General features: G+C 49.1%; 1 protein-coding gene across 3 annotated transcripts in view; it reads right to left on the bottom strand.

The window, feature by feature from the left end:
- ttll2 (tubulin tyrosine ligase-like family, member 2) overlaps positions 1 to 27,022 on the bottom strand; it is a 40,484-nt gene extending 13,462 nt beyond the window's left edge. Inside the window, exon 1 of one of the 3 annotated variants that reach the window (XM_070888822.1) lies at positions 26,949 to 27,022. The gene's annotated coding sequence lies outside the window, so the exon portion shown is untranslated. Of the gene's footprint in view, positions 1 to 14,520; positions 14,559 to 26,903 lie in introns of those variants that run through there. The other 2 variants (XM_070888821.1, XM_070888823.1) reach the window with 2 other exon arrangements.
- Positions 27,023 to 27,542: the final 520 nt, after the last annotated feature.

Below are 27,542 nucleotides of genomic sequence, written 5' to 3'. Positions count from 1 at the left end.
AGTACTGCGTACAGTTTTGGTCTCCGTGTTGAAGGAAGGATATACTTGCATTGCAGAAAAAGCAGCAAACCTGAGGACTGGGAGAAATTTCGAAATCAGCAGAGGAGGACAAAGGGTTTAATTAGGAGAGGTAAAATAGAGTATGAGAGGAAGCTTGCCGGGAACATAAAAACTGACTGCAAAAGCTTCTATAGATATGTGAAGAGAAAAAGATTAATGAAGGCAAACATAGGTTGCTTGCAGTCAGATTTCAGGTGAATTTATAATGGGGAACAAAGAAATGGCAGACCAGTTGAACAAATACTTTGGTTCTGTCTTCACGAAGGAAGACACAAATAACCTTCCGGAAGTACCAGGGGACCGAGGGTCTAGTGAGAAGGAGGGACAGAAGGATATCCTTATTAGGCGGGAAATTGTGTTAGGGAAATTGATGGGATTGAAGGCCGATAAATCCCCGGGGCCTGATAGTCTGCATCCCAGAGTACTTAAGGAAGTGGCCCTAGAAATAGTGGATGCATTGGTGAGCATTTTCCAACAGTTTGGATCAGTTCCTATGGACTGGAGGGTAGCTAATGTAACACCACTTTTTAAAAAAGAAGGGAGAGAGAAAATGAGTAATTATAGACCGGTTAACCTGACATCAGTAGTGGGGAAAATGTTGGAATCAATTATTAAGGATGAAAAAGCAGCACATTTGGAAAGCAGTGACGGGATCGGTCCAAGTCAGCACGGATTTATGAAAGGGAAATCATGCTTGACAAATCTTCTGGAATTTTTTGAGGATGTAACTAGTAGAGTGGACAAGGGAGAACCAGTGGATGTGGTGTATTTGGACTTTCAAAAGGCCTTTGACAAGGTCCCACACAAGAGATTGGTGTGCAAAATTAAAGCACATGGTATTGGGGGTAATGTACTGACGTGGATAGAGAACTGGTTGGCAGACAGGAAGCAGAGAGTTGGGATAAACGGGTCCTTTTCAGAATGGCAGGCAGTGACTAGTGGGGTGCCGCAGGGCTCAGTGCTGGGACCCCAGCTCTTTACAATATACATTAATGATTTGGATGAAGGAATTGAGTGTAATATCTCCAAGTTTGCAGATGACACTAAACTGGGTGGCGGTGTGAGCTGTGAGGAGGACGCTAAGAGGCTGCAGGGTGACTTGGGCAGGTTAGGTGAGTGGGCAATCACATGGCAGATGCAGTATAATGTGGATAAATGTGAGGTTATCCACTTTGGTGGCAAAATCACGAAGGCAGAATATTATCTGAATGGCGGCAGATAAGGAAAAGGGGAGGTGCAACGAGACCTGGGTGTCATGGTACATTAGTCACTGAAAGTTGGCATGCAGGTACAGCAGGCGGTGAAGAAGGCAAATGATATGTTGGCCTTCATAGCTATGGGATTTGAGTATAGGAGCAGGGAGGTCTTACTGCAGTTGTACAGGGCCTTGGTGAGGCCTCATCTGGAATATTGTGTTCAGTTTTGGTCTCCTAATCTAAGGAAGGACATTCTTGCTATTGAGGGAGTGCAGCGAAGGTTCACCAGACTGATTCCCGGGATGGCTGGACTGACATATGAGGAGAGACTGGATCGACTGGGCCCTTATTCACTGGAGTTTAGAAGGATGAGAGGGGATCTCATAGAAACATATAAAATTCTGACGAGACTGGACAGGTTAGATGCAGGAAGAATGTTCCCGATGTTGGGGAAGTCCAGAACCAGGGGACACAGTCTAAGGATAAGAGGTAAGCCATTTAGGACTGAGATGAGGAGAAACTTCTCCACTCAGAGAGTTGTTAACCTGTGGAATTCTCTGCCCCAGAGAGCTGTGGAGGCTGGGTCTTTGAATATATTTAAGGCGGAGATGGACAGATTTTTGAGCGATAAGTGAATAAAGGGTTATGGGGAGCGGGCAGGGAAGTGGAGCTGAGTCCATGATCAGATCAGCCATGATCTTATTGAATGGCGGTGCAGGCTCAAGGGGCCAGGTGGCCTACTCCTGCTCCTATTTCTTATGTTCTTATGTACCGGTTTCCAGCCCCGCTGCACACTTAGTCTTCAATAATTTGTTATTTAAACTAAGTTGGCAAAATTCCTCACCGCAAGTTGTACCAATGAGCCTGGAGCTCCGGCCAGGCAGGCTTTCATGGGTCACCTCACTCGCGGATCATCGGTGCAAATCTTGGATAAAATGGGAGTAACGTGCCGGGGGTTCTTGGAAATGAGAGTGTGGCCTTTGAGAAGTCGTATGGCTGAAGGCTGCAGCAGCAGATGAGTAGGGGAGCAGTCAGCCCGCTGAGTTCACTAGCAGGTCGCTGAAATGGATGTGACTTTGCCCATTTTTGTAGGACGCCTTTCACTGGAGGATCTGACACAGAGAACTGCAGGAGCAAGGGCTCCACAAAGAGCAACACACGAAGAGCTTGCAATGTTCGTGAGACCGCTCGCTGAACCCTGCTCCAGGTGTCAGAGGGGAGGGGAGAAGGGGAGGGGAGGGAAGGGGGGGGAGGAGAGAGGAGCGGAGAGAGGAGAAGAGAGGAGAGGAGAGGGGAGGGGAGAAGAGAGGGGGAGGGGAGGAGAGAGAAGAGGGGGAGGGGAGGAGAGGGGGAGAGGAGGAGAGAGGAGAAGGGGGGAGGGGAGGGGAGGAGGAGGGGAGGGGGGAGGGGTGGGGAGGAGGGAGGAGGGGAGAGGGGAGGGGAGAGGAGGAGAGGGAAAGGGGAGAGGAGGAGAGGGAGAGGGGAGAGTGGGGGATGGGAGAGGAGGGGGAGGAGAGGAGAGAGGGGAAGAGGGGAGAGAGGGGAAGGGGAAGGGGAGGGGAGAAGAGAGGAGGGAAGAGGAGGGAGAGGAGGAGAGGGGAGAGGAGAGGGGAGGAGGAGGGAATGGAAGGAGAGGGGAGGAGGGGAGGAGAGGAGAGGAGGGAAGGGGAGGGGAGAGGGGGATGTGAGAGGAGGGGGAGGAGAGCTGCGGAGGGGAGAGGAGAGGTGGGTGGAAGGACAAAGGGGACGATGATCATAATGGTGATGACAATGAAGAGGAGGAGAAACAGGAGAGAAGGTACTGTCCCCTCCCTACTCTCCATTTACTACCAGGACGTATCTAACCCAATCTTTGCCTTGCCTATCTAACCCGAGTTTCCCTGTGTCCATTTTGCTGCCACTACGGACCCGAGCCCATTATTTCTATCTCCCTTTCTCTTTTCTTTGCTCCTTTTGGGCTTTTCTCTCCTGCCTCTGCCTTCTTGTTACCCATTCCTGCGTCCTTTCATTTCTCCCCTGCTTTTGCCTCGCCAAATGTCGCCCATCTCCCTCCGCCCCTGTCTCGGCCCATCTTGCTGAAACCCTCATCCATGCTTTTGAGACCCTAACATTCTACTATTTTAACGTTCTCTTGGCCGGCCTCCATAAACTTGAGCCCATTAAAAACTTGGCAGCCCGTATCCTAACTCACACCGTGTTCTGTTCATCCTTCGCTGACCTATATTGGCTCCCAGACAACCAATGCTTCTGTTATGTATGTAAACATTATAACTGTAAGACTTGCCACCAGAGGGCGCACCTGTTGGAGGCCCAAGGGTCACCTGCATACCTCATGCAAGCGAGTATAAAAGGTTGTCTGCCATGCTGCTTTGGCACTCTGGAGTTTTATTAAAAAGACTAAGGTCACATCAGTTTAAGCTTACAGTACTCAGTCTTGTGGAATTATTCTAAATATAACAATTGGCGACGAGTAACAAATCACGAACTTTCACGTGGTTATGGCTGCCAATGATGATGATTGGGAAGCCTTCGTGGAACGTCTCGACCAGTACTTCGTGGCCAATGGGCTGGATATGGACGATAAAGCGATCAAGCGCAGGGCGATTCTCCTCACCTTGTGTGGGTCTACAACATACGGCCTCATCAAGCACCTGCTAGCACCGACGAAACCAATGGAAAAAACATATGCAGAGTTATGTACACTGCTTGGCGAACACCTCAAGCCGAAGGAGAGCATCTTAATGGCCAGGTATCGCTTCTATACGCACCATCGCTCCGAGGGCCAGGACGTGGCGAGTTATGTCGCCAACCTAAGACGCCTTGCAGGCCCATGCAATTTTGCTGGATGTTTGGGGGAAATGCTGTGGGACTTTTTCGTGCTTTGAATCGGCCACGAGATCATTCTTCACAAGCTGCTGTCTGCTGAATCCCCAAACCTGAACAAGGCCATCACAATAGCCCAGGCTTTCATGTCCACGAACGATAATACTAAATTGATATCTTCTCAGCATCGAAGCTTACCGTCAAGTACTGTGCATAAAATAATGCCATTAGCAGGCAGAACTGTACATGGCAGGGCCTACACGTCTGCAGCTGCAAGACCTAGAATAACTCAGAGTCCACCCTGGGGCATGAATGCGAATCCATTAACACCATGTTGGCACTGCGGGGGTGATCATCGAGTCCATCAATGTCGATTCAAGCACTACGTGTGCAAAGGCTGCGAAAAAATGAGGCACCTCCAGCGAATGTGCAAATGTACTGCGACTCACCACGTGGCAAAGTCGGCAGAAGATGGTCGATCTGAAGCGGATCACGCAGAACGAGTAAGAGAGGCAACTCAACCTGAGGCCGAGGAAGAATGGGGTACACACCTTCACCATCAAGAGACCTCCTATAATGCTGAAAGTCAAATTAAATGACATTCCAGTTTCCATGAAGTTGGACACGGGGGCAAGTCAGTCAATTATGAGCCACCAGACTTTTGAGAAACTGTGGGGCAACAAGGCACAAAGGCCCAAACTGAGCCCGATTTATACAAAACTGCACACTTACACCAAAGAGCTCATACCAGTCATTAGCAGTGCGGCAGTGAAGGTATCGTACGATAGAGCTGTGCATGACTTATCTGTGTGGATTGTACCAGGCGATGGCCCAACGCTGTTTGGCAAAAGCTGGCTAGGAAAGATTCGATGGAACTGGGATGACATCAAAGCACTATCTTCGGTGGATAACGTCTCGTTCGCTTAAATGCTGAGCAAATTTCCGTCGCTATTTGAACCAGGCATCGGCAACTTCACAGGTGCCAAGGTGCAGAACCATCTAGTCCCTGATGCACGGCCTGTTCATCACAAGGCTCGAGCGGTTCCATATATGATGAGGGAGAAAGTCGAGATCAAACTGGACAGACTTCAACGAGAGGGAATCATATCACCAGTTGAGTTCAACGAGTGGGCCAGCCCAATTGTTCCGGTGTTGAAAAGCGATGGCACAGTCAGAATCTGCGGAGACTACAAGGTAATGATCAACCGAGTCTCGTTACAAGACCAGTATCCACTACCCAAGGTGGATGACCTGTTCGCAACGTTAGCAGGGGGGAAGTCGTTCACCAAATTGGATCTAACCTCCGCTTACATGATAGTGGCTGGCTGAATCTTCGAAAAGATTGACTTGCATCAACATGCACAAAGGATTGTTTATATACCTCAGTTGCCCTTTTGGGATTCGCTCAGCTGCTGCCATTTTCCAGAGGAACATGGAGAGTCTGCTGAAATCGGTTCCGGTCACTGTTGTTTCAAGACAACATCCTGATCACCGATCGTGACACCATCGAACACCTGCACAACCTGGAAGAGGTTCCATGTCAACTAGACAGAGTGGGACTCAGGCTGAAACATTCCAAGTGTGTTTTCCTGGTGCCGGGGGTCAAATTTTTGGGGAGAAAGATTGCAGCAGATGGCATCAGACCCATGGACTCAAAGACGGAGGCAATCAAGAACGCACCCAGACCACAGAATCTGATGGAACTGTGTTCGTTCCTGGGACTCCTCAACTATTTTGGTAACATTCCACCCGGGTAAGTTACTTGTATTGTATGACCCGTGTAAACGTTTAGTGCTAGCTTGTGATGCATCGTCGTATAAGGTCGGGTGTGTGTTACAGCAAACCAATGTATCAGGCAAACTGCAACCGGTTGCATACACGTCTAGAAGTCTGTCTAAGCTGAAAGAGCCTACAGTATGGTCGAGAAAGAGGGGTTAGCATGCGTATATGGGGTTAAGAAAATGCACCAATACCTATTTGGACTTTGGTTTGTGCTTGAAACTGACCACAAACCGCTCATTTCGCTGTTTTCAGAAAGGAAAGGTATAAACACCAATGCTTCATCCCGTATCCAAAGATGAGCACTAATATTGTCCGCTTATGACTATGTTATCCGCCACAGACCAGGCATGGAGAACTGTGCTGATGCCCTTAGTCAGCTACCATTGCCCAACACCGGGGTGGAAATGGCACAACCCGCAGACTTGCTTCTGGTCATGGATGTTTTTGAGAGCGAGGGGTCACCCGTCACTGCTCGCCAGATCAGGACCTGGACCAGCCAGGATCCTGTGCTATCACTTGTAAAAAGTTGCTTCCTCAATGGGAGCTCGTCGGCTGTTCCCGGGGAAATGCAAGATGAAATTAAGCCGTTTCACTGATGTAAAGATGAAATGTCCATCCAGTTGGATTGTCTCTTATGTGGTAATCGCATGGTTTTGCCAAAAAAAGGCAGGGAAACGTTTATACGCGACCTACACAGTACCCACCCAGGCATAGTCATGATGAAGGCTATCACCAGGTCGCACGTTTGGTGGCCTGGCATTGACTCAGATTTGGAGTCATGCGTACACCAATGTAACATTTGCTCACAGTTGAGCAATGCACCAAGGGAGGCTCCACTGAGTCTGTGGTTATGACCCTCCAAACCATGGTCCAGGATCCATGTAGGTTTTGCTGGCCCCCTTCTAGAAAAGATGTTCTTAGTAATAATGGACGCTTACTCTAAATGGATTGAATGTGTAATCATGTCATCCAGCACATCCACTGTCACCATTGAAAGCCTCCGGGCCATGTTCGCCACCCATGGCTTGCCCGATGTCCTCGTCAGTGACAATGGACAGTGTTTCACCAGCTCAGAATTCAACGAGTTTATGACCCGCAATGGCATCAAGCATGTCAGGTCTGTCCCGTTTAAGCCCGCATCCAACAGTCAAGCGGAACGGGCAGTCCAAACTATTAAGTAGAGCTTGAAATGTGTGACGGACGGCTCCCTGCAGACCCATTTATCTCGGGTTCTGCTCAGCTACTGCATGCGATCCCACTCGCTTACCGGGGATCCCCCCGCGGAATTGTTAATGAAGAGAGCACTCAAAACCAGGCTCTCCTTAGTCCACCCGGATTTTAATGATCATGTGGAAACCCGGCATCACTGGCATAACATGTACCACGATTGCGCGGCTGTATCGCGTGACATTGATGTAAACGACCCTGTGTTTGTCCTTAATTACGGTCATGATCCCAAATGGGTTGCTAGCACTATCTTGGCCAAGAAGGGGAATAGAATGTTTATTGTCAAACTATGTAATGGACAAACGTGTAGAAAGCATTTGGATCAGACCAAACTGCGATTCACTGACAACCAGGAACAACCGGAAGAGGACATCACCATCATTGATCCACCAACACACACCCAACTAGCAATCCACCTCGCCGTCAATCAAGAGGATGAACCCACCATTCCCAACAATCCTGTCCGACCAGCCGCACTGCAGTGCAGCAATGGCCCAACCAACTCACCCATGCCAGGATTCCAACTCAGGCGTTCAACCAGGGAGCGAAGGGCCCCGGACTACCTCAACTTGTAAATAACTTGTATCAAAGACATTGGGGGGGGGGGGGCGGAGTGATGTTATGTATGTAAACATTATAACTATGTAAGACTTGCCACCAGAGGGTGCACCTGTTGAAAGCCTAAGGGTCACCTGCACACCTCATGCAAGCGAGTGTAAAAGGTTGTCTGCCATGCTGCTTTGGCCACATCAGTTTAAGCTTACAGTACTCAGTCTTGTGGAGTTATTCTAAACATAACAGCTTCGAATTTAAAATTCTCATGGTCTTGACCCATTGCAGCCCTACAAACCTCCAAGAACTCTGCGTTCCTCCAATCCTGTGCATCCCCTACTTCCTTGGCCCCACCATTGGTCACTCAGTACAGAAGTTAGGAGAGGAGAGCTCGGTAAAGTCATCGTGGGATTTGGGAGGTGATAGATAACAAGTTTAAGTGAGAGGCAGGAGGGATGGAAGAGTTTCTTGAAGGCGGATAAGAAGCCAGAGGAATTGGGGAGAGGTCGATGTAAGACTCATGTTACAGATATTTGGGTGGGCCCAGCTTGCTTTCTGTCAGGATCAGGATGTCAATAGATTCATCCACAGGCAGCTTATGACGAGAAGAATGAGATTGGATGGAGAGGGCTGGAGCAGAGGACGAGGTGCAGAGTCAGGAAGAATCTACAAAAGAAAAGTGCATGTAGAGAGACTTAGATTACATGCACCAACAGCAGAGGGTGAGGAATGGTCAGGAAGATTTTTAGGATGGGATACGGGAAGGTAAGCAGTCGGATATCTTGAAGGCTTTGTGGGGAAACTGCAATTTACACATTAAAAAATAAAATTCAGCCTCAAGTCCGGCTGTGCAACAACATTGAATTAACTCCCACTGTGACAATGGGAATTGAAATCCAAACTAAGGTTCACAACAATGGCCCTCCCTTACTCTAAATCATTTGTACTAAACATCAAAGCTTAGATCAGCCTGTACATTAAATGTTAGACATCCTGATTATCCAATGGTCACTTTTACTGGTCCAAATGTTAATGGTTGAATTTTTTTTAATCGAATTCTCTGCATTCCACAAAGCAAGGTTTTAGAAATTGAACAGTAATCAGTCCTGTTTCTAACGGGAAACAATTCCATATCCCGCATCAAATGTGCAAAATCCACTGTGAAAGGATTCAGAAGTTTGAACATAGAGTTGAATCCAAGAAAGCAGTTCCTATATGAAAAAGTATAAAGTACTGACTTCTGCTCACCACCACTCCCCCCCGCCCCCCTCCCCCCAACTTCTTCCTTCTGAGTTGAAGTATGACCCAATCACCAGAAAACATAAATAGATCACTGGGTTCTCTATATATCACCCTTGAACTTACACAAGTTCTGGAGAGAGGTTCAGGCTGATTGCACAACAAGATCAATTCAGTCACTTTGCCTAGGCTGTCCCAAGTCTCTCTCCCTTTAGGTGGATGTCAAGGCTCTCTTTCTCTCTCAGTCTCTCTCTCTGGCTGAATATCATGGCTTTCTCTCTCTCCGGGAAGCTCTGAACTTTCTCCCACCCTCGCTATCTTTCTCCTAGGACTGTGCTCAATCACTCTGTCTCTCTCTCTCTCTCTTTGGGTTGCTCTCACGGTTCAAGGTTCTTGATGTTGACAGCATTGTGGTATCTCATTCAATCATGTGTAGACCTGAACAAGTGTTGGGAGGCTATTTTACCGTGGAATGTATCACAGCTTCAATTCTGTCCTCACCATATCCACGCGAGCTTTCCAGCAAAGATCACTGCACAGCAATGAGGAACAGGGACTGTTATGTCTCTGCACCTTGTTACAAACTCACACGAGTCATGTATATATCAGACACGGTCACTCTGTGACCTTCACTTTATTTCCAGGACTGAAGAGTGTTGATCCTGGGTGGGACCTCCTCTTTTATACCTGGAAGCCCAGGTGAGGAGCTCACTCCCTGTGGTCAGGGTGTGCATTACAAGGGAACAGGTACAGTATGCATGAGTTACAGTTACATACTTATAGTCATTGCAAGATGGTGAAATACATGACATCACCTCCCCCCTCAGATCTTTTAGTTTCAGAGGTTAAGTCTATCGGGTGGTCAACGCTCTCTCGTGGAGTGCCGCAGTTGTGGCTCTGGTGGCTGAGCCTCAGTACGCGTCTCTGTCACTTGAGATGATTCCGGCCTGTCCGGGCTGGCCGCAGGGACTGTGCATGCTGAGGGCTGTCTTTGTTGCTCGTACGCTGACAGTGGTGTGGGTGCTATCTCATCATGCTCTTCTTCCGGTTCCTGCGTGTCTGCACTGAACCTTGTCTTTACTTGGTCCAAGTGTTTGCGGCATATCTGCCCATTGTTTAGTCTGACCACCAAGATCCTGTTTCCTTCTTTGCCAATTACGGTACCCTCAAGCCATTTGGGTCCCAAAGCATGGTTAAGAACAAATACCGGGTCATATATTTCTATACACCTCCCCCTTGAGCCTCGATCATGGAGCTCGGTTTGGGACTGGCGCTTGCCCTCAACAATGTCTGCCAGGGCTGGGTGAATGAGGGACAGCCGCGTCTTGAGCGAGCGTTTCATGAGGAGTTCCGTTGGCGGGACTCCCAAGAGCGAGTGCGGCCGGGACCTGTAGGCCAGCAGGAGGCGCGATAGGCGGTGCTGAAGGGAGGGTCCTTGGATGCGTAGCATGCCCTGTTTTATGACTTTGACCGCCCGTTCCTCCTGGCCTTTGGAAGCCGGCTTGAACGACGCTGTCCGGACGTGCTTGATCCCTTTGCCCGACATAAACTCCTGGAATTCATGGCTGGTAAAACACGGGCCATTATCTCTGACCAGGATGTCCGGCAAGCCGTGGGTCGCGAAAACCGTACACAGACTCTCCACAATGATGGATGTCATGCATGAGTTCAATATGATGCACTCGATCCACTTCGAGTATGCATCGATAACGATCAGGAACATTTTTTCCATGAACGGGCCCGCATAGTCCTCGTGAATATGTGACCATGGCCTGGTGGGCCAGGGCCACGGGCTGAGTGGGGCCTCCCTGGGGGCATTGCCCAGCTGGGCACACGTCGTGCACCTGCGAACCCAGTGTTCCAGGTCTGAGTCAATCCCCGGCCACCACACGTGTGACCGGGCAATGGCCTTCATTAACACGATGCCCCAGGGTGCTCGCTGTGGAGTTCCCTGATGAACGCTTCCCTTCCTTTCTGGGGCATGACTACCCGGCTGCCCCATAACAGGCAGTCGGTTTGGACAGAGAGTTCATCCATCCGTCTCTGAAATGGCCTGACTTCCTCGGGGCATGCCCTGTGTGCGGGCGTCCAGTCCCCAGTCAGGACACATTTCTTTATCATGGATAGGAGGGGGTCCCTATTGGTCCAGAGTTTGATCTGGCGGGCTGTGATGGGGGAGCCTGCAGTGTCAAAAGCCTCAACGGCCATGACCATCTCGGCATTCTGCTCCGACGCTCACTCGGTGGTGGCCAGTGGGAGCCTGCTGAGCGCAATTTTCGGTGCCTGGCCGGTGCCGTATGGTGTAGTCATACGCAGCCAGCATGAGAGCCCATCGCTGTATGCGAGCTGACGCATTAGCGTTGACAGCTTTGCTGTTGGACAACAAGGATGTTAACGGTTTGTGGTCCGTCTCTAGCTCGAACCGTTTACCGAAAAGGTACTGGTGCATCTTTTTCACACCGTACACACACGCGAGTGCTTCCTTCTCGACCATGCCGTATCCACGCTCTGCCTGGGAGAGCAATCTGGAGGCGTAAGCCACCGGTTAGAGTCGGCCGTCATCGTTACCCTGCTGCAAAACACACCCAACCCCATAGGATAACGCATCGCATGTTAAAACCAGTTTTTTACAGGGGTCATACAAAGTCAACAGTTTGTTGGCAGGTTCCTTGCCTTATTCAAAGCCCGTTCTTGACTATCCCCCCCAAGACCATTCACAACCTTTACGGAGGAGCATGTGTAACGGCTCCAACAATGTACTTAAGTTCGGCAGGAAGTTCCCAAAATAGTTCAAGAGTCCCAGGAATGATCGCAACTCCGTTTGTGTTGCCGGGCCGGGGCACCCGGCGAATCGCCTCAGTTTTTGATTCAGTGGGCCGGATCCCGTCTGCGGCAACCCTCCTGCCCAGGAACTCGAACTCTGGGGCCAAAAGCATGCACTTGGCCTTTTTCAGCCTACCCGTTCCAATCGGCGTAGCACCTCCTCCAGGTTGCGGAGGTGTTCCTCAGTGTCTCGACCCGTTATAAGGATGTCGTCTTGGAACACGATCGTTCCAGGGATGGACTTGAGCAAGCTTTCCATGTTTTGCTGAAAGATAGCCGCTGCCGAACGAATGCCAAACGGGCACCTGTTGTAGATAAATAATCCTTTGTGTGTCGTGATGGTGGTCAGAAACTTGGATTCTTCAGCAAGTTCCTGAGTCATGTAGGCCGAAGTGAACAGCTTACCACCTGCCAGCGTGGCAAAAAGGTACTCCGCTCTCGGGAGCGGGTATTGGTCTTGCAGCGACACTCGGTTGATGGTGGCTATGTAGTCGCCACAAATCCTAACCGAGCCATCTGCTTTGAGGACGGGAACAATGGGACTTGCCCAGTCGCTGAATTCAACGGGCGAAATTATGCCCTCTCTGAGCAGCCTGTCCAGTTCACTTTCAATTTTCTCACGCATCATGTACGGCACCGCTCTGGCTTTGTGGTGCACTGGTCTGGCGTCTGGAGTGATGTGTATCACTACTTTGGTTTCCTTGAACGTTCCGACACCGGGTTGAAAGAGTGACTTGAATTTTTGCAATACCTGCGAGCATGAACTTCGCTCCACGGATGAAATGGCGTGCACATCCCCCCATTTCCAATTCATCTCAGCTAGCCAACTCCTCCGCAAGAGCGCGGGGCCATTTCCCGGAACAATCCAGAGTGGCAGCCGGTTCTGTGATCCATTATGTGTTACCACCAAGTTTGCACTGCCCAGCACTGGGATGATCTCTTTGGTGTACGTACGTAGCTGCGTCTCAATGCGTTCCAATTTGGGCCTGCTAGCTCTGTGTGGCCATAGTCTCTCAAATTGTAGGGCGCTCATGAGGGACTGGCTAGCTCCGGTATCCAGCTCCATGTGCACCGGGTGGCGTCATCATGGGTGGCGTTTTGGTGTATGAGCTGTGGACGTCGGCCACATGAACTCTCTGAACTTCAGCCTCCATGGTAGTTCCCCAGGCCTCATCCTGCATTTCAGACCCCTCGTCTGGTTCGTCTGTCTTGCAGACTAGCCTCGCTACTGCCTTTTTGCACATCCTGGCCAGGTGTTCCTTGACATTACAAATCCTACAGGTGTAAAGTTGGAACCTGCAGATTTTTGCAGTGTGTCTGCCCCCACATCTCCAACATGAGCTGAGATTGCTGTTAACAAAAGGGCTATTCCCAGGCATTCCTCTCTGATGGCCCTTTTGGCTGTTTCTAATCACTCTGATGGAGGGTGTTAATTGTCCCATCACAGGATGCATTGTTCCTCGTGATGGCGTGAATTGCTGATCCCCTTTCCATTGTCCCTGTTGCAGGCCCACCCTGGCTGCCTGGACAGTGTCGAATTGCCCTTGCCTGCCTGCCTGGACAGTGTCGAATTGCCCTTGCCTGCCTGTGGGGTTCTGTGTCCTTTTTACAACATTAACTCCCTGGTTCATTGCAACACTGAAACCAGGGCTGTGTGCGTAAATTAGCTTGGTCTCCTCTTCCCCTGCCATGAAGGTCTGAGCTGTCAACGCTGCCCCTTCTAAAGTCAAATTCTTAGTCTTTATGAGCTTCCTGAAAATGCCGGCATTATTAATGCCCTCGATTAAAAAGTCCCTTAACATCTCCCCCTGCAGGCATCGGAGAACTTACAGAGACTGGCCAGACGCCGCAGTTCCGCCACGAAGTCCGAGATGTTTTGACCCTCCCGACGCCGGTGAGAGTAGAACCGGTGCCGGGCCATGTGTACGCTACTTGCCGGCTTGAGTTGCTCACTGATCAGCTGGCTGAGCTCTTCGAAGGACCTGTCCACTGGCTTTTGGGGTGTGAGAAAGTCTTTCATCAGCACATACGTCTGTGGACCACAGCTGGTCAGTAGATGCGCCCTCCGCTTGTCAGCCGCTGCCTCTTCCAGCCAGTCCTTTGTGACAAAGCTCTGCTGGAGTCTTTCCACAAAGTCGTCCCGGTCCTCACCCACACAGTAACGTTCCTCTGTGCCACCAGTGACCATCCTCGTGGTTCGGTGATTCCCGATTCTCGTCGCCAGATGTTATGTCTCTGCACCTTGTTACAAACTCACATGAGGCATGGATATACTCTGTGACCTTCACTTTATTTCCAGGACTGAAGAGTGTTGATCCTGGGTGGGACCTCCCCTTTTATACCTGGAAGCCCAGGTGAGGAGCTCACTCCCTGTGGTCAGGGTATGCATTACAAGGGTACAGGTACAGTATGCATGAGTTACAGTTACATCCTTATAGTTATTGCAAGATGGTGAAATACATGACAGGGACCACAGGCCAGGGGCCCAGGGGCCAATTGTAGCACATTACCATTAACTAACTCAGCACAGACTGGGGCCGAATCTGACCCATGCAGCTCTGTGCTGCTCACACTATACCATGGAATGCATTTATCCGGGGAGCTGTCGCTCACAAAGTGCCAAACAGAAAAAGAAGACTACAAGTAGATTCATTTTCCACATCAGGGTCTTATTTTACAGTCAAAAGCAGTGCCCAAGAGAAACAAAAACAAAAGTGGCAATTTAGCAGTCTTGTGTCTTCTACCATCTTAAACCTTTCGATTAAGTGATTGCTTTGTAATTAATTACACATATGCATTACTTTCTATATAACTTTACCTCCATGATCACGCCGTCTGTTCAGTGGTTACCTTTCATGTCACTAGATGAGTAAGTGCCAGCCATGGTTCAGTGGGTAGCTCTCTTGCCCGAGTCAGAAGGTAGTGGGTCCAAGCCCCACTCCAGGGAGGAGCACATAATCCAGGCTGACACTTCGAAGCAGTACTGAAAGAGTGCTACATTGTCAGAGATGCCGTCTTTCAGATGAGATGTTCAACCTGCCTGTTCAGGTGGATGCAAAAGATCCCATAGTATTATTCAAAAAAGAGCAGGGGATTTGTCCTGGTCAACAATTAATGTATCCCTCAACCAACATCACAAAAACAGACTATCTGTTCATTTATCTCATTGTTGTTTGTGGAGCTTGTTGGACACAAACTGCTGTATTGCCTATATTACTGACTATACTTCAGAAGTTTGGGTGAATGCCATGGCTTTCTCTCTAGGTCAAGTTTTGGCTGCCAAATGCTTTGGGATGTTAAAGGCACAACACGCATGCTGGTCTGTCTTTATTCTTTCTAATTCCATGTGTGCATGTCAGATTGAGATTCCTCCTCCCTCCCACTACTCGGAATAAATCTCAGCACTTCCCCTGCATTCTCTTGCTGGAGGGCCTGTACTTTCAATGAGGGGTTTTCACTACTGTTGTGAATGTACAGGGGCAGATTCTGTTGCTCTTCAGCAAGAGCAAACAATGATAGCAGCACTTACACCCACAGCTGAGTTAGCTGTACAACAGAGAAAATATACATTTTTTAAACCGGAAAAAAAAAGGAAAATATATCCAAACTGCATTTATGCTGCGCTGAGGGATGTGGTACTGACTTTGTTTTAATTGAGCACTATGTATGGAGGCCCATGTGCTACAGTTTTTTAAAAATTTGTTCATAGGATGTGGGCATCGCTGGCAAGGCCAGCATTTATTGCCCATCCTTAGTTGCCCTTGAGAAGGTGGTGGTGAGCCACCTTCTTGAACCGCTGCAGTCCGTGTGGTGAAGGTGCTCCCACAGTGCTGTTAGGGAGCGAGTTCCAGGATTTTGACCCAGCGATGATCAAGAAACGGCGATATACTTCCAAGTCAGGATGATGTGTAACTTGGAGGGGAACCTGGAGGTGGTGATGTTCCCATGTACCTGCTGCCCTTGTCCTTCTGGGTGATAAAAATCGCAGGTTTAGAAGGTGCTGCCAAAGAAGCCTTGGTGAGTTGCTGCAGTGCATCGTGTAGATGGTACACACTGCAGTCATGGTGCATCGCTGGTGGAGGGAGTGAATGATTAAGGTGATGGATGGGCTGCCAATGAAGCAGGCTGCTTTGTCCTGGATGGTGTCAAGTTTCTTGAGTGTTGTTGGAGCTGCACTCATCCAGGCAAGTGGAGAGTATTCCATCACACTCCTGACTTGTGCCTTGTAGATGGTGGGATTCGGCGATGGTATTGCCATTGAATGTCAAGGGGCGGTGGTTAGGCTCTTGCTTGTTGGAGATAGTCATTGCATGGCACTTTTGTGGTTACTTGCTATTATCAGCCCAAGCCTGAATGTTGTCCAGGTCTTGCTGCATGCGGGCATGGACTGCTCCATTATCTGAGGAGTTGCGAATGACACTGAACACTGTGCAGTCATCAGTGAACATCTCCACTTCTGACCTTATGATGGAGGGAAGGTCATTGATGAAGTAGCTGAAGATGGTTGGGCCGAGGACATGGCCCTGAGGAACTCCTGCAGTGATGTCCTGGGGCTGTGATGATTGACCTCCAACAACCACAACCATTTTCCTTTGTGCTAGATATGACTCTAGCCAGTGGAGAGTTTTCCCCCTGATTCACATTGACTTCAGTTTTACAGGGCTCCTTGAATGTTGGCTTGATGTCGAGGGCAGTCATTCTCACCTGATGTCTGGAATTCAGCTCTATTGTCCATATTTGAACCAAGGCTGTAATGAGATCTGGAGCTGAGTGCTCCTAGCGGAACACAAACTGAGCATCGGTGAGCAGGTTATTGGTGAGTAAGTACTGCTTAATAGCACTGTCGACGACACCTTCCATCACTTTGTTGATGATTGATAGTAGAATGATGGGGCGGTAATTGGCCGGATTGGATTTGTTCTGCTTTTTGTGCACCGGACATACCTGGACAGTTTTCCACGTTGTCGGATAGATGCGTGGCTAGTTCTGGAGCATACGTCACACAATGCGAGCAGATACTGTGGAAGGCAGGCTTCCACACATAGTACTCAATCACACACATGGAACACTGTCCATTGGCTCCAAACAGGGTTATGTTGCCTATTGTATCAATGGCAACAAGTTGCATTTATATAGTGCGTGGAATGCGAGAAAAATGTCCCAAGGCACATCACAAAGGCATAATCATAATCATCGGCTCAAGGCCAAAGGAGGAGATATTCGAGGGGTAACCAGTTTACAGAGGAGAGAGAGCTGGAGAGGCGGACAGGTTTAGCGGGGGTAATTGCAGAGCATGGGGCCTAGGCGGTTGAAGGCATTGCCTCAATGGCAGGGTGAAGATGGGGGGCGGGCAGAGTCAGGGGAATGGAGAGTTTGCAGGGGTGGGGTAGTGGGGCTGAAGATGGGGAGGGGCCAGATCATGAAGCATCATTAAACACCAGGTTGAGAATGTTACATTTGCAGCATTGTGGGGGCTGGGAGCCAATGTAGGTCATCAAGGACAAGGGTGACCACTCAAACGTGAATAATGGTGCAGCAGGCTAGCCGTTTGCTTTGACTTTAAAAGCTTCCCTTTTCAAGCAATGCTGCGTCATTAGCTGCTTTTACATTAGGGCGAACGGCCATCCTCCCTGGTGTGAAATCAGCCCTGCCAGTCAATTTCTGGTCTGAAACCCATTTACCTCTTGTATCTCCCAGGAGGTGAGTCTTGGCTCGTCCAACAATGACTGGGAAAGAAGTCAGTCCTGAGCAGTGCCATTGATCGTATATGACAGTGCATTCTGTAAAAAGAGCGACAGCCTAGGACTCATGCAAGAGCTACGCCTCGGCTTGTCATTTCTGACCACGTTTACCTTTTATTTGTTACTGTGATGCAACTCCTTGGGATATGCGGCTGAAAAGGTTCATATCCGACGTTAATATTTCGGCTGACACCTCGACATGAATGTGGTTTTATTACATATGGATGTAACCCAACTAATTATCATAATTATCAATGTTAAAGGATACATGGCAAAGAACTATTAGTTAATATAACTGTAATTGGAGTGACTATTGACAGTAGTTAGGGTTAAGGTAGTGGTTAGGATTAGAATTTTTAATTATTATTGACAATGCACAAACCAATACTGACAACAACGCTATCACTAGACATGTCCAACTAAAATGCCTTCAATTTTGGTCTAAAATAATGCTTATTTTTACTTTATTGCTTAATAATTGATTCTACATAAATCAGAATGGCGAATTTAACTTAAATTTGAGATACTGGTACAACATAAACTGGAAAGAATATTTGATGGAATGCCAAACCTTCACTTAGCTATTTGTTACTAGGCTTGTTGCTGGCCTTGTAGATGTGAAGTCACTTTTGGAGAGGAGCACACCGATTTTGGTCGTGGAGCAGTTAAGATAGAAAGAGACCTATGCAGTAATGCCAACCCCACCGCCTCATAAATCATGAGACAAACTCTTAAAAGTCATGAGATTTGGTAAGAAATCATGAGTTAGTATTTTTTGGTTTATAAACCTCATTAGTGGCTTTTTAGAATCTCTAACAGATCACAGCACTTTACTCCGTCTGAAGACGTTTTACAAAAAAGTTTTTTAAATCCTACCCGTTATCACCACCCTTCCCGAGTTGGGGTAAATTTTCATTAAAAATCGTGTGTCTCGTGATTAATTTGTGAGAATTGGTATTACTGGTGAAGCATTACCAACTGGAGCGTGCAGAGTGGCTCCATGTCCAGCGTGCCCTGGGGTACGGAGGTGGCACTGAATTGTTTTGACTCAAGTCCACGGCCAATGAAACCCGGGCAGCAGGTTCCCAATCTCAACCACAGGGCAAGTACTGGACCGAGCGAGAGAGACAGAGGGAGAGACTGATAGAGAGAGACAAAGAGAGAGACAGAGAGAGACTGCGAGAGAGAGCAAAAGATAGTGAGAATCAGAGACAGAGAGCGACAGATAGAGTCAGAGAGAATGAGAGTGAGAGAGAGGGAGAGAGACAGAGAGATGGATAGAGATAAATAGAGAGACAGAGAGAAAGAGAAATAGACAGAGAGACAGGTAGTGAGAGTCAGAGAGAGATAGAGAAAGAGAGACAGAGCGAAGGAGAGACAGAGAGAGACAGGGAGAGGGAGAGACACAGATAGTAAGAGAGAGTGAGACAGAGAGAGAGAGAGGGAGAGATAGAGATGGAGAGACTGAGAGAGAGAGACTTACAAATAGAGATAGATAGAGAGAGGAAGACCGGGGGGGGGGGGGGGGTGGGGGAGAGGGAGAGACAGAGAGAAAGAGAGTGAGGCAGAAGGAGAGAGAATGACACCACCCCTAACCCCTGCCAAATCTGGGCTGTGAGGGGGTAGTTCTAGTTCACTGGGATAGATTTTCGATGTTGTGCGATGCTGTAAAATGTGCGATAGCAAGTCGGGAGCCCATTTTACATCTCTCCCATTGACTCCTCTGTAAATCAAAATTGGACCAAGATGTAAAAGGGGTTACCGAGTTGCCCCACTGCTTGAAAAGGCATAGGTAAAGAGGGGTAGAAAAGTGAAAGGGTTAGTGGCTGTTATATATATCACTTCTGCCAGCGAGCCCCCTGTCCCCTATAAACCGCTGGTGCCCGAGGTTGCACACAAACCCTTGCTACTGTAATAGCTTTGAGAGGGATCCCACTGGAGTCAACAAAAGTGACTACTGGGCAGGGAGTGTAACAGGCGGCACTGACTCCTCCCCCCTTCTTTCTTTGGTCCGCTCACACAATGTGCGCGGCCTTTAACTTTGCAAAAATCGGTTACGGGATGGACGACCCTGCAACTTATCGGGAATGTTTCTCTCACATGCTCTCTCTCTCTGCGTCTGTGTACAACATTCGGAGAACATAAGAACATAAGAAATAGGAGCAGGAGTAGGCCATACGGCCCCTCAGGCCTACTCCGCCATTCAATAAGATCATGGCTGATTATCGACCTCGACTCCACTTTCCTGCCTGTTCCCCATAACCCTTGACTCCCCTTTAGTCTGTTCCAGCTCCCCTAATCTTCGAGACAGAGTCTCTCAGGCTGCTGATAATGGGACGGCCCCTCACTCCTTCCCTTATCATTCTCGCTCTGATATATTTACTCCAGAATGATTGTTTGCAGCGTGTTATTGGCTCTCTCTGCGCATGCGTGCCTGTTTGGTACCGCGCATGCACACTCGATCCGCTGGCGCATGCGCAGTACCCAATGGTGTGACGGCTGCGGCCTGCATTACCACGCTTTCCTCAGCTCCCTGCGGAGGTCAGGGGATCGGATGTGAGGGGGGTAGAAAGGAGAGCGGATCGAGGGGGGGGGGGAAGAGGGGATCGGTGAGGAGGAGAGGGGATCGAAAGGGGAGGGTAGGGGATCGATGGGGGAGAGGGGAAGGAAGTGGGGTGGGAGGGGGTATCGAGGGGGTGGGAAGAGGAGCTCAGAGAAGGAAGCTCTCGGAGAGATGGGAGAAGGTCAGGTGCTTTGGGTGTGGGGGGGGGGGGAAGGGGGAGATCAGGAACTTGTTGGAGGGGAAGCACGGTGAGAACAGTGGGGAGGGATGAGAACGTGATTCAGGTCTAAAGGTGCGGGGGATGAGAGCACAAATGTGATCCAGATGGGAAGATAGATCACATTCTCCTGCCCTCTGTTAGGCCTGAATCACGTTCTTCCACCCCGCCCCCTTTACAGCTGCACCATGTTCTCCCTCTCTTCCCTCAACCCCCGGGCTGCAGCGGTTCAAAATGGCAGCTCACTACCAACCTCTCAAGGGCAACTAAGGATGCGCAATAAATAAATGCATTTTATAAAATGAGGGCATATTGTGTGTTGGTCCTACAACATGCATAACATTGCATGTATGTGTTATTTTCCGAACACGACTATTCCAATGTTCTGGTCAGCCTCCCATCTTCCACCCTCAATGAACTTGAGCTCAGCCAAAACTCTGCTGCACGTATCATAAAACGCAGCAAGTCCCGTTCCCCCACCACCCTTGTGCTCGCTAACCTGCGCAGCGCTCAAGAGGTCCTGCGCAGCCACTAACATCTTGATTTTAAAATACTCATCCTCATGTTAAAATACCTCCATAGACTCACCCTTTCCTATCTGAACTCGGCAGTGTGAGCACTGTGAATGCTCCTAACCCGGGGCAAGGGTGAGCCCTGTCTGTTCTCTGAAAGCAGTAGTGTTAGCACTACTCTGGAGCCTGCCTGTCACAATGAATGGATCAAATTACACACTCTCCAGCAGGCTGGATGAAATGGCAAACTGCTGTGTGTGTCTTGTCCTCCAAGGGGACCAATCATTAAACCTGGTCTTGTGCACCAAGAGGACCAATCATTAAACGTGGTCTTGCCCTCCAAGGGGACCAATCATTAAACCTGGTCTTGTATCTAAAGGTTAAGTCATGGCAGGAGAGCTCGGTCATGTGATATGCTCCTCCTGTACCATGTGGGAACACAGGGACACTTCCGGTGTCCCTGACGACTACGTGTGCGGGAAGTGTATCCGCCTCCAGCTCCTGACGCACCGCGTTGCGGAATTGGAGCTGAGGGTGGATTCACTCTGGAGCATCCACGATGCTGAGAATGACGTGAGTAGCACGTGCAGCGAGTTGGTCTTACCGCAGGTGAAGGCTCCACAGCCAGATAGGGAATGGAAGACCAGCAGGAAGAGCAGTGCAAGGAAGGTAGTGAAGGGGTCCCCTGCGGTCATCCCCCTGCAAAACAGATACACCACTTTGAGTACTGTTGAGGGGATGACTCATCAGGGGAGGGCAGCAGCAGCCAAGTTCATGGCACCGTGGCTGGCTCTGCTGCACAGGAGGGCAGGAAAAAGAGTGGGAGAGCGATAGTGATAGGGGATTCAATTGTAAGGGGAATAGATAGGCGTTTCTGCGGCCGCAACCGAGACTCCAGGATGGTATGTTGCCTCCCTGGTGCAAGGGTCAAGGATGTCTCGGAGCGGGTGCAGGACATTCTGAAAAGGGAGGGTGAACAGCCAGTTGTCGTGGTGCACATTGGTACCAACGCTATAGGTAAAAAAAGGGATGAGGTTCTACGAGACAAATTTAAGGAGCTAGGAGCTAAATTAAAAAGTAGGACCTCAAAAGTAGTAATCTCGGGATTGCTACCACTGCCACGTGCTAGTCAGAGTAGGAATCGCAGGATAGCTCAGATGAATACGTGGCTTGAGCAGTGGTGCAGCAGGGAAGGATTCAAATTCCTGGGGGAGGTGGGACCAGTACAAACCGGACGGTCTGCACCGAGGCAGGACCGGAACCAATGTCCTAGGGGGAGTGTTTGCTAGTGCTGTTGGGGAGGAGTTAAACTAATATGACAGGGGGATGGGAACCAATGCAGGGAGACAGAGGGAAACAAAATGGAGACAGAAGCAAAAGACAGAAAGGAGATGAGTGAAAGTGGAGGGCAGGGAAACCACAGGCAAAAAACAAAAAGGGCCACTGTACAGCAAAATTCTAAAGGGTCAAAGTGCAATAAAAAGACAAGCCTGAAAGCGCGGTGCCTCAATGTGAGGATTATTCGGAACCCAGGAGGGGGCTCTGAGCTAGTTAGAGTGGGTGAGAGCTCAGATGAACAGGACCCCAAGAAAGAATGCAAAAGGCAGGAGGCAACAAAGCAGAGTAGCACTGGGGGAAGTGTAAACCACAAGGTGATAGGAAGGGACAATATGTATGAATATAAAGGGGCTGTAGGAGGGGTCAAAACTAAAAATCATGGTTAAAAAACTAGTATTAAAACACTCTACCTAAACGCATGCAGCATTCGAAATAAAGTAAATGAGTTGACGACACAAATCATTACAAATGGGTATGATTTGGTGGCCATTACAGAAATGTGGTTGCAGGGTGGCCAAGACTGGGAATTAAACATACAGGGGTATCGGACAATTCGGAAAGATAGACAAGAAGGGAAAGGAGGTGGGGTAGCTCTGTTAATAAAGGATGATATCAAGGCAGTTGTGAGAGACGATATTGGCTCTAATGAACAAAATGTTGAATCATTGTGGGTGGAGATTAGAGATAGTAAGGGGAAAAAGTCACTGATGGGCGTAGTTTATAGGCCCCCAAATAATAACTTCACGGTGGGGCGGAAAATAATCAAGGGAATAATAGAGGCATGTGAAAAAGGAATGACAGTAATCATGGGGGATTTTAACCTACATATCGATTGGTCAAATCAAATCGCACAGGGTAGCCTTGAGGAGGAATTCATAGAATGCATACGGGATTGTTTCTTAGAACAGTATGTTACAGAACCTACAAGGGAGCAAGCTATCTTAGATCTGGTCCTGTGTAATGAGACAGGAATAATAAATGATCTCCTAGTAAAAGATCCTCTCGGAATGAGTGATCACAGTATGGTTGAATTTGTAATACAGATTGAAGGTGAGGAAGTAGTGTCTCAAAGGAGCGTACTATGCTTAAACAAAGGGGACTACAGTGGGATGAGGGCAGAGTGGCTAAAGTAGACTGGGAACGCAGACTAAACGGTGGCACAATTGAGGAACAGTGGAGGACTTTTAAGGAGCTCTTTCATAGTGCTCAACAAAAATATATTCCAGTGAAAAAGAAGGGCGGTAAGAGAAGGGATAACCAGCCGTGGATAACCAAGGAAATAAAGGAGAGTATCAAATTAAAAACCAATGCATATAAGATGGCTAAGGTTAGTGGGAAACTAGAAGATTGGGAAAATTTTAAACGACAGCAAAGAATGACTAAGAAAGCAATAAAGAAAGGAAAGATAGATTACGAAAGTAAACTTGCGCAAAACATAAAAAGGTAGTAAAAGCTTTTACTGATATATAAAACAGAAAAGAGTACTAAAGTAAATGTTGGTCCCTTAGAAGATGAGAAGGGGGATTTAATAATGGGAAATGTGGAAATGGCTGAGACCTTAAACAATTATTTTGCTTCGGTCTTCACAGTGGAAGACACAAAAACCATGCCAAAAATTGCTGGTCACGGGAATGTGGGAAGGGAGGACCTTGAGACAATCACTATCACTAGGGGGGTAGTGCTGGACAGGCTAATGGGACTCAAGGTAGACAAGTCCCCTGGTCCTGATGAAATGCATCCCAGGGTATTAAAAGAGATGGCGGAAGTTATAGCAGATGCATTCGTTATAATCTACCAAAATTCTCTGGACTCTGGGGAGGTACCAGCGGATTGGAAAGCAGCTAATGTAATGCCTCTCTTTAAAAAAGGGGGCAGACAAAAGGCAGGTAACTATAGGCCGGTTAGTTTAACATCTGTAGTGGGGAAAATGCTTGAAGCTATCATTAAGGAAGAAATTGCGGGACATCTAGATAGGAATAGTGCAATCAAGCAGACGCAACATGGATTCATGAAGGGGAAATCATGTTTAACTAATTTACTGGAATTCTTTGAGGATATAACGAGCATGGTGGATAGAGGTGTACCGATGGATGTGGTGTATTTAAATTTCCAAAAGGCATTCGATAAGGTGCCATACAAAAGGTTACTGCAGAAGATAAAGGGATGTGGAGTCAGAGGAAATGTATTAGCATGGATAGAGAATTGGCTGGCTAACAGAAAGCAGAGAGTCGGGATCAATGGGTCCTTTTCGGGTTGGAAATCGGTGGTTAGTGGTGTGCCACAGGGATCGGTGTTGGGACCACAACTGTTTACAATATACATAGATGACCTGGAAGAGGGGACAGAGTGTAGTGTAACAAAATTTGCAGATGATACAAAGATTAGTGGGAAAGCGGGTTGTGTCGAGGACACAGAGAGGCTGCAAAGAGATTTCGATAGATTAAGCGAATGGGCTAAGGTTTGGCAGATGGAATACAATGTCGGAAAATATGAGGTCATCCACCTTGGAAAAAAAACAGTAAAAGGGAATATTATTTGAATGGGGAGAAATTACAACATGCTGCGGTGCAGAGGGACCTGGGGGTCCTTGTGCATGAAACTCTTTTGAGTTTACCTGCAAAACATAAAGACATTAAACGGTGCCACCCGACCTGGGTGACACTCCAGACATTTACAAGGCCCTTTTTTTCCCCCCTTTTTTGTTTTTTTTGTGTTTTTTCTTTTTTTTTTTGTTTTTTTTTTGGGCACTAAAATCACAATTTTTCCCCAGTGCCCCCTATAAAAGGGAAGAGGACACTAAAAGCACCGGCAATTAAAACAAATTAACTTTAAAACGTAAAATCAAATTAAAATTTGGTTGCCGGGCGTGATGATGCACTCCAGTCCCTCCGGTGCCCACCTCTCGCGGAAGGCCGCGAGCGTACCGGTGGACACCGCGTGCTCCATCTCCAAGGACACCCTGGACCGGATGTAAGAGCGGAAGAGAGGCAGGCAGTCAGGTTGAACGACCCCCTCGACCGCCCGCTGCCTGGACCGGCTGATGGCACCCTTGGCCGTGCCCAGGAGCAGTCCTACGAGGAGGCCTTCGGACCTACCCGCTCCCCTCCGCACAGGGTGCCCAAAGATCAGGAGAGTGGGACTGAAGTGCAGCCAGAATTTCAGGAGCAGCCCCTTCAAATAGTGGAACAGGGGCTGCAACCTCGTGCATCCTTGTGCATGAATCCCAAAAAGTTAGTTTGCAGATGCAACATGTAATCAGGAAGACGAATGGAATGTTGGCCTTCATTGCGAGAGGGATGGAGTACAAAAGCAGGAAGGTCCTTCTGCAACTATATAGCGTATTGGTGAGGCCGCACCTGGAGTACTGCGTGCAGTTTTGGTCACCTTACTTAAGGAAGGATATACTAGCTTTGGAGGGGGTACAGAGACGATTCACTAGGCTGATTCCGGAGATGAGGGAGTTACCTTATGATGATAGATTGAGTAGACTGGGTCTTTACTCGTTGGAGTTCAGAAGGATGAGGGATGATCTTATAGAAACATTTAAAATAATGAAAGGGATAGACAAGATAGAGGCAGAGAGGTTGTTTCCACTGGTCGGGGAAACTAGAACTAGGGGGCACAGCCTCAAAATACGGGGGAGCCAATTTAAAACCGAGTTGAGAAGGAATTTCTTCTCCCAGAGGGTTGTGAATCTGTGGACTTCTCTGCTCAAGGAAGCAGTTGAGGCTAGCTCATTGAATGTATTCAAGTCACAGATAGATAGATTTTTAACCAATAAGGGAATTAAGGGTTACAGAGAGCGGGCGGGTAAGTGGAGCTGAGACCATGGCCAAATCAGCCATGATCTTGTTGAATGGCGGTGCAGGCTCAAGGGGCTAGATGGCCTACTCCTGTTCCTAATTCTTATGTTCTTATGTGCACCAAGGGGACCAATCATTAGACCTGGTCTTGCCCTCCAACGGGTCCAAATATTAGACCTTGTCTTGCCTTCCGAGGGGTCCAATCATTAAACCTGGTCTTACCCTCCAAGGGGACCAATCAGACCTTTGGTGACCCATGCAGTGACACCTGTTTACTCATTGCGCCGCCAACCTGTCACGTGACCGCAGGAACCGGGTCCTCGCACGCGCGCCCGGTAGTCTGGTTTTGATTGGCTATCTTTTTTCGCCCCTTGCTTCTATTGGCCCGCCTGAACTAATGATGTCACGGATTCACAGCTGATGCTGTTTCGTTGGCAGCAGCGACTGCAAATCCTCCGCCTGCCCCAGAAAGGAAAACTGTGACTTGTTGAGATCGCGAGTTGGGGCAATTCTCAAAAACAAATTAAAACCCTGATGATTAATTGGTGAGAGTTGGTATTACTGACTGCTCCATCGGTCCCAAGCCCAACAAATGCTCCATTCTGACATTATTGACAGGCTGCCTCTATCAGCAGCATCAAATAAATGGATGGTGTGGCCAAGGAGGTTTATATCTGAATATATATAATGCAGACACAGCAGGAAAATGCAGAAAGATAAAGTAACGCAGAAACTTGTTGGACGGGGAGGTAGTTCACCAATGGGCAGGCCGCCGCCACAGTTACTGTCAAAGGGTGAGAGAAATGATAACCATCGAGCTGGCACAGCCGGAGCAGGAGGCGTTTGCAACTGGGCAAAGAGCAATGGGCAGCGGGTCTGTGCGCAGGCTCAGGGGCCGCAGGGTTTGCATGCAGCGTGCTGTGCTGTCTTCGATCTCTGTCCCTGCTCCAGAGGCCCAGACACCGGGAGCCCGCGGGCTCTGTCCCCGTCCCCCTGTCCCTCACCCATCGCCGAGCGGCTAACTCACCGCTTCCCTCCCGCACAGGCTCCGTGTCCCGGTCCCGGGCCTCACCGCCGTCGCGCTCCAAACACTCGCCCGTCGCTAGGCGACCCATCCACCTCACAATGCCCGGCGCGTCATTCCCTGCCTTCCAAAGAGGGCGGGCACGAGCGCGCGGAGGCTGCGGGTTGGAGCGGGCCGCTGGGGGGCGCTGTTGTTGGAAGGGCCACTGCGGGGAGGGGGGGGAGCTGTTTATGGAGGGGCCACTACGGGGCGCTGTTTATGGAGGGGACGCTGGGGGACGCTGTTTAGGGAGGGGCCACTGGGGTGCAGTGTTTAGGGAGGGGCCGCTGGGGGGCGGTTTAGGGAGGGGCCACTGGTGGGCGGTATTTAGGGAGGGTCCACTGGGGGGCAGTGTTTAGGGAGCAGCCACTGGTGAGCAATGTTTAGGGAGGGGCCACTGGGAGGTAGTGTTTTGGGAGTGGCCACCGGGGGCGGCGGTGTTTCGGGAGGGGCCACTAGGGGGCGCTATTTATGGCGGGGCCACTGTGGGGTGGGGCGGTGTTTATGGAGGGGCCACTGGGGGCCACTGTTTATGGAGGGGCCACTGGGGGGTGCTGTTTATGGAGGCGCCACTGGGGGGGTGCTGATTATGGAGGGGGCACT

The sequence above is a fragment of the Pristiophorus japonicus genome, chromosome 9 (assembly GCF_044704955.1).
Source record: "Pristiophorus japonicus isolate sPriJap1 chromosome 9, sPriJap1.hap1, whole genome shotgun sequence".
NCBI lineage: Eukaryota > Metazoa > Chordata > Chondrichthyes > Pristiophoridae > Pristiophorus > Pristiophorus japonicus.
Note: the sequence above shows the minus strand (reverse complement) of the source record. Positions and strands in the feature narration are given on the sequence as shown.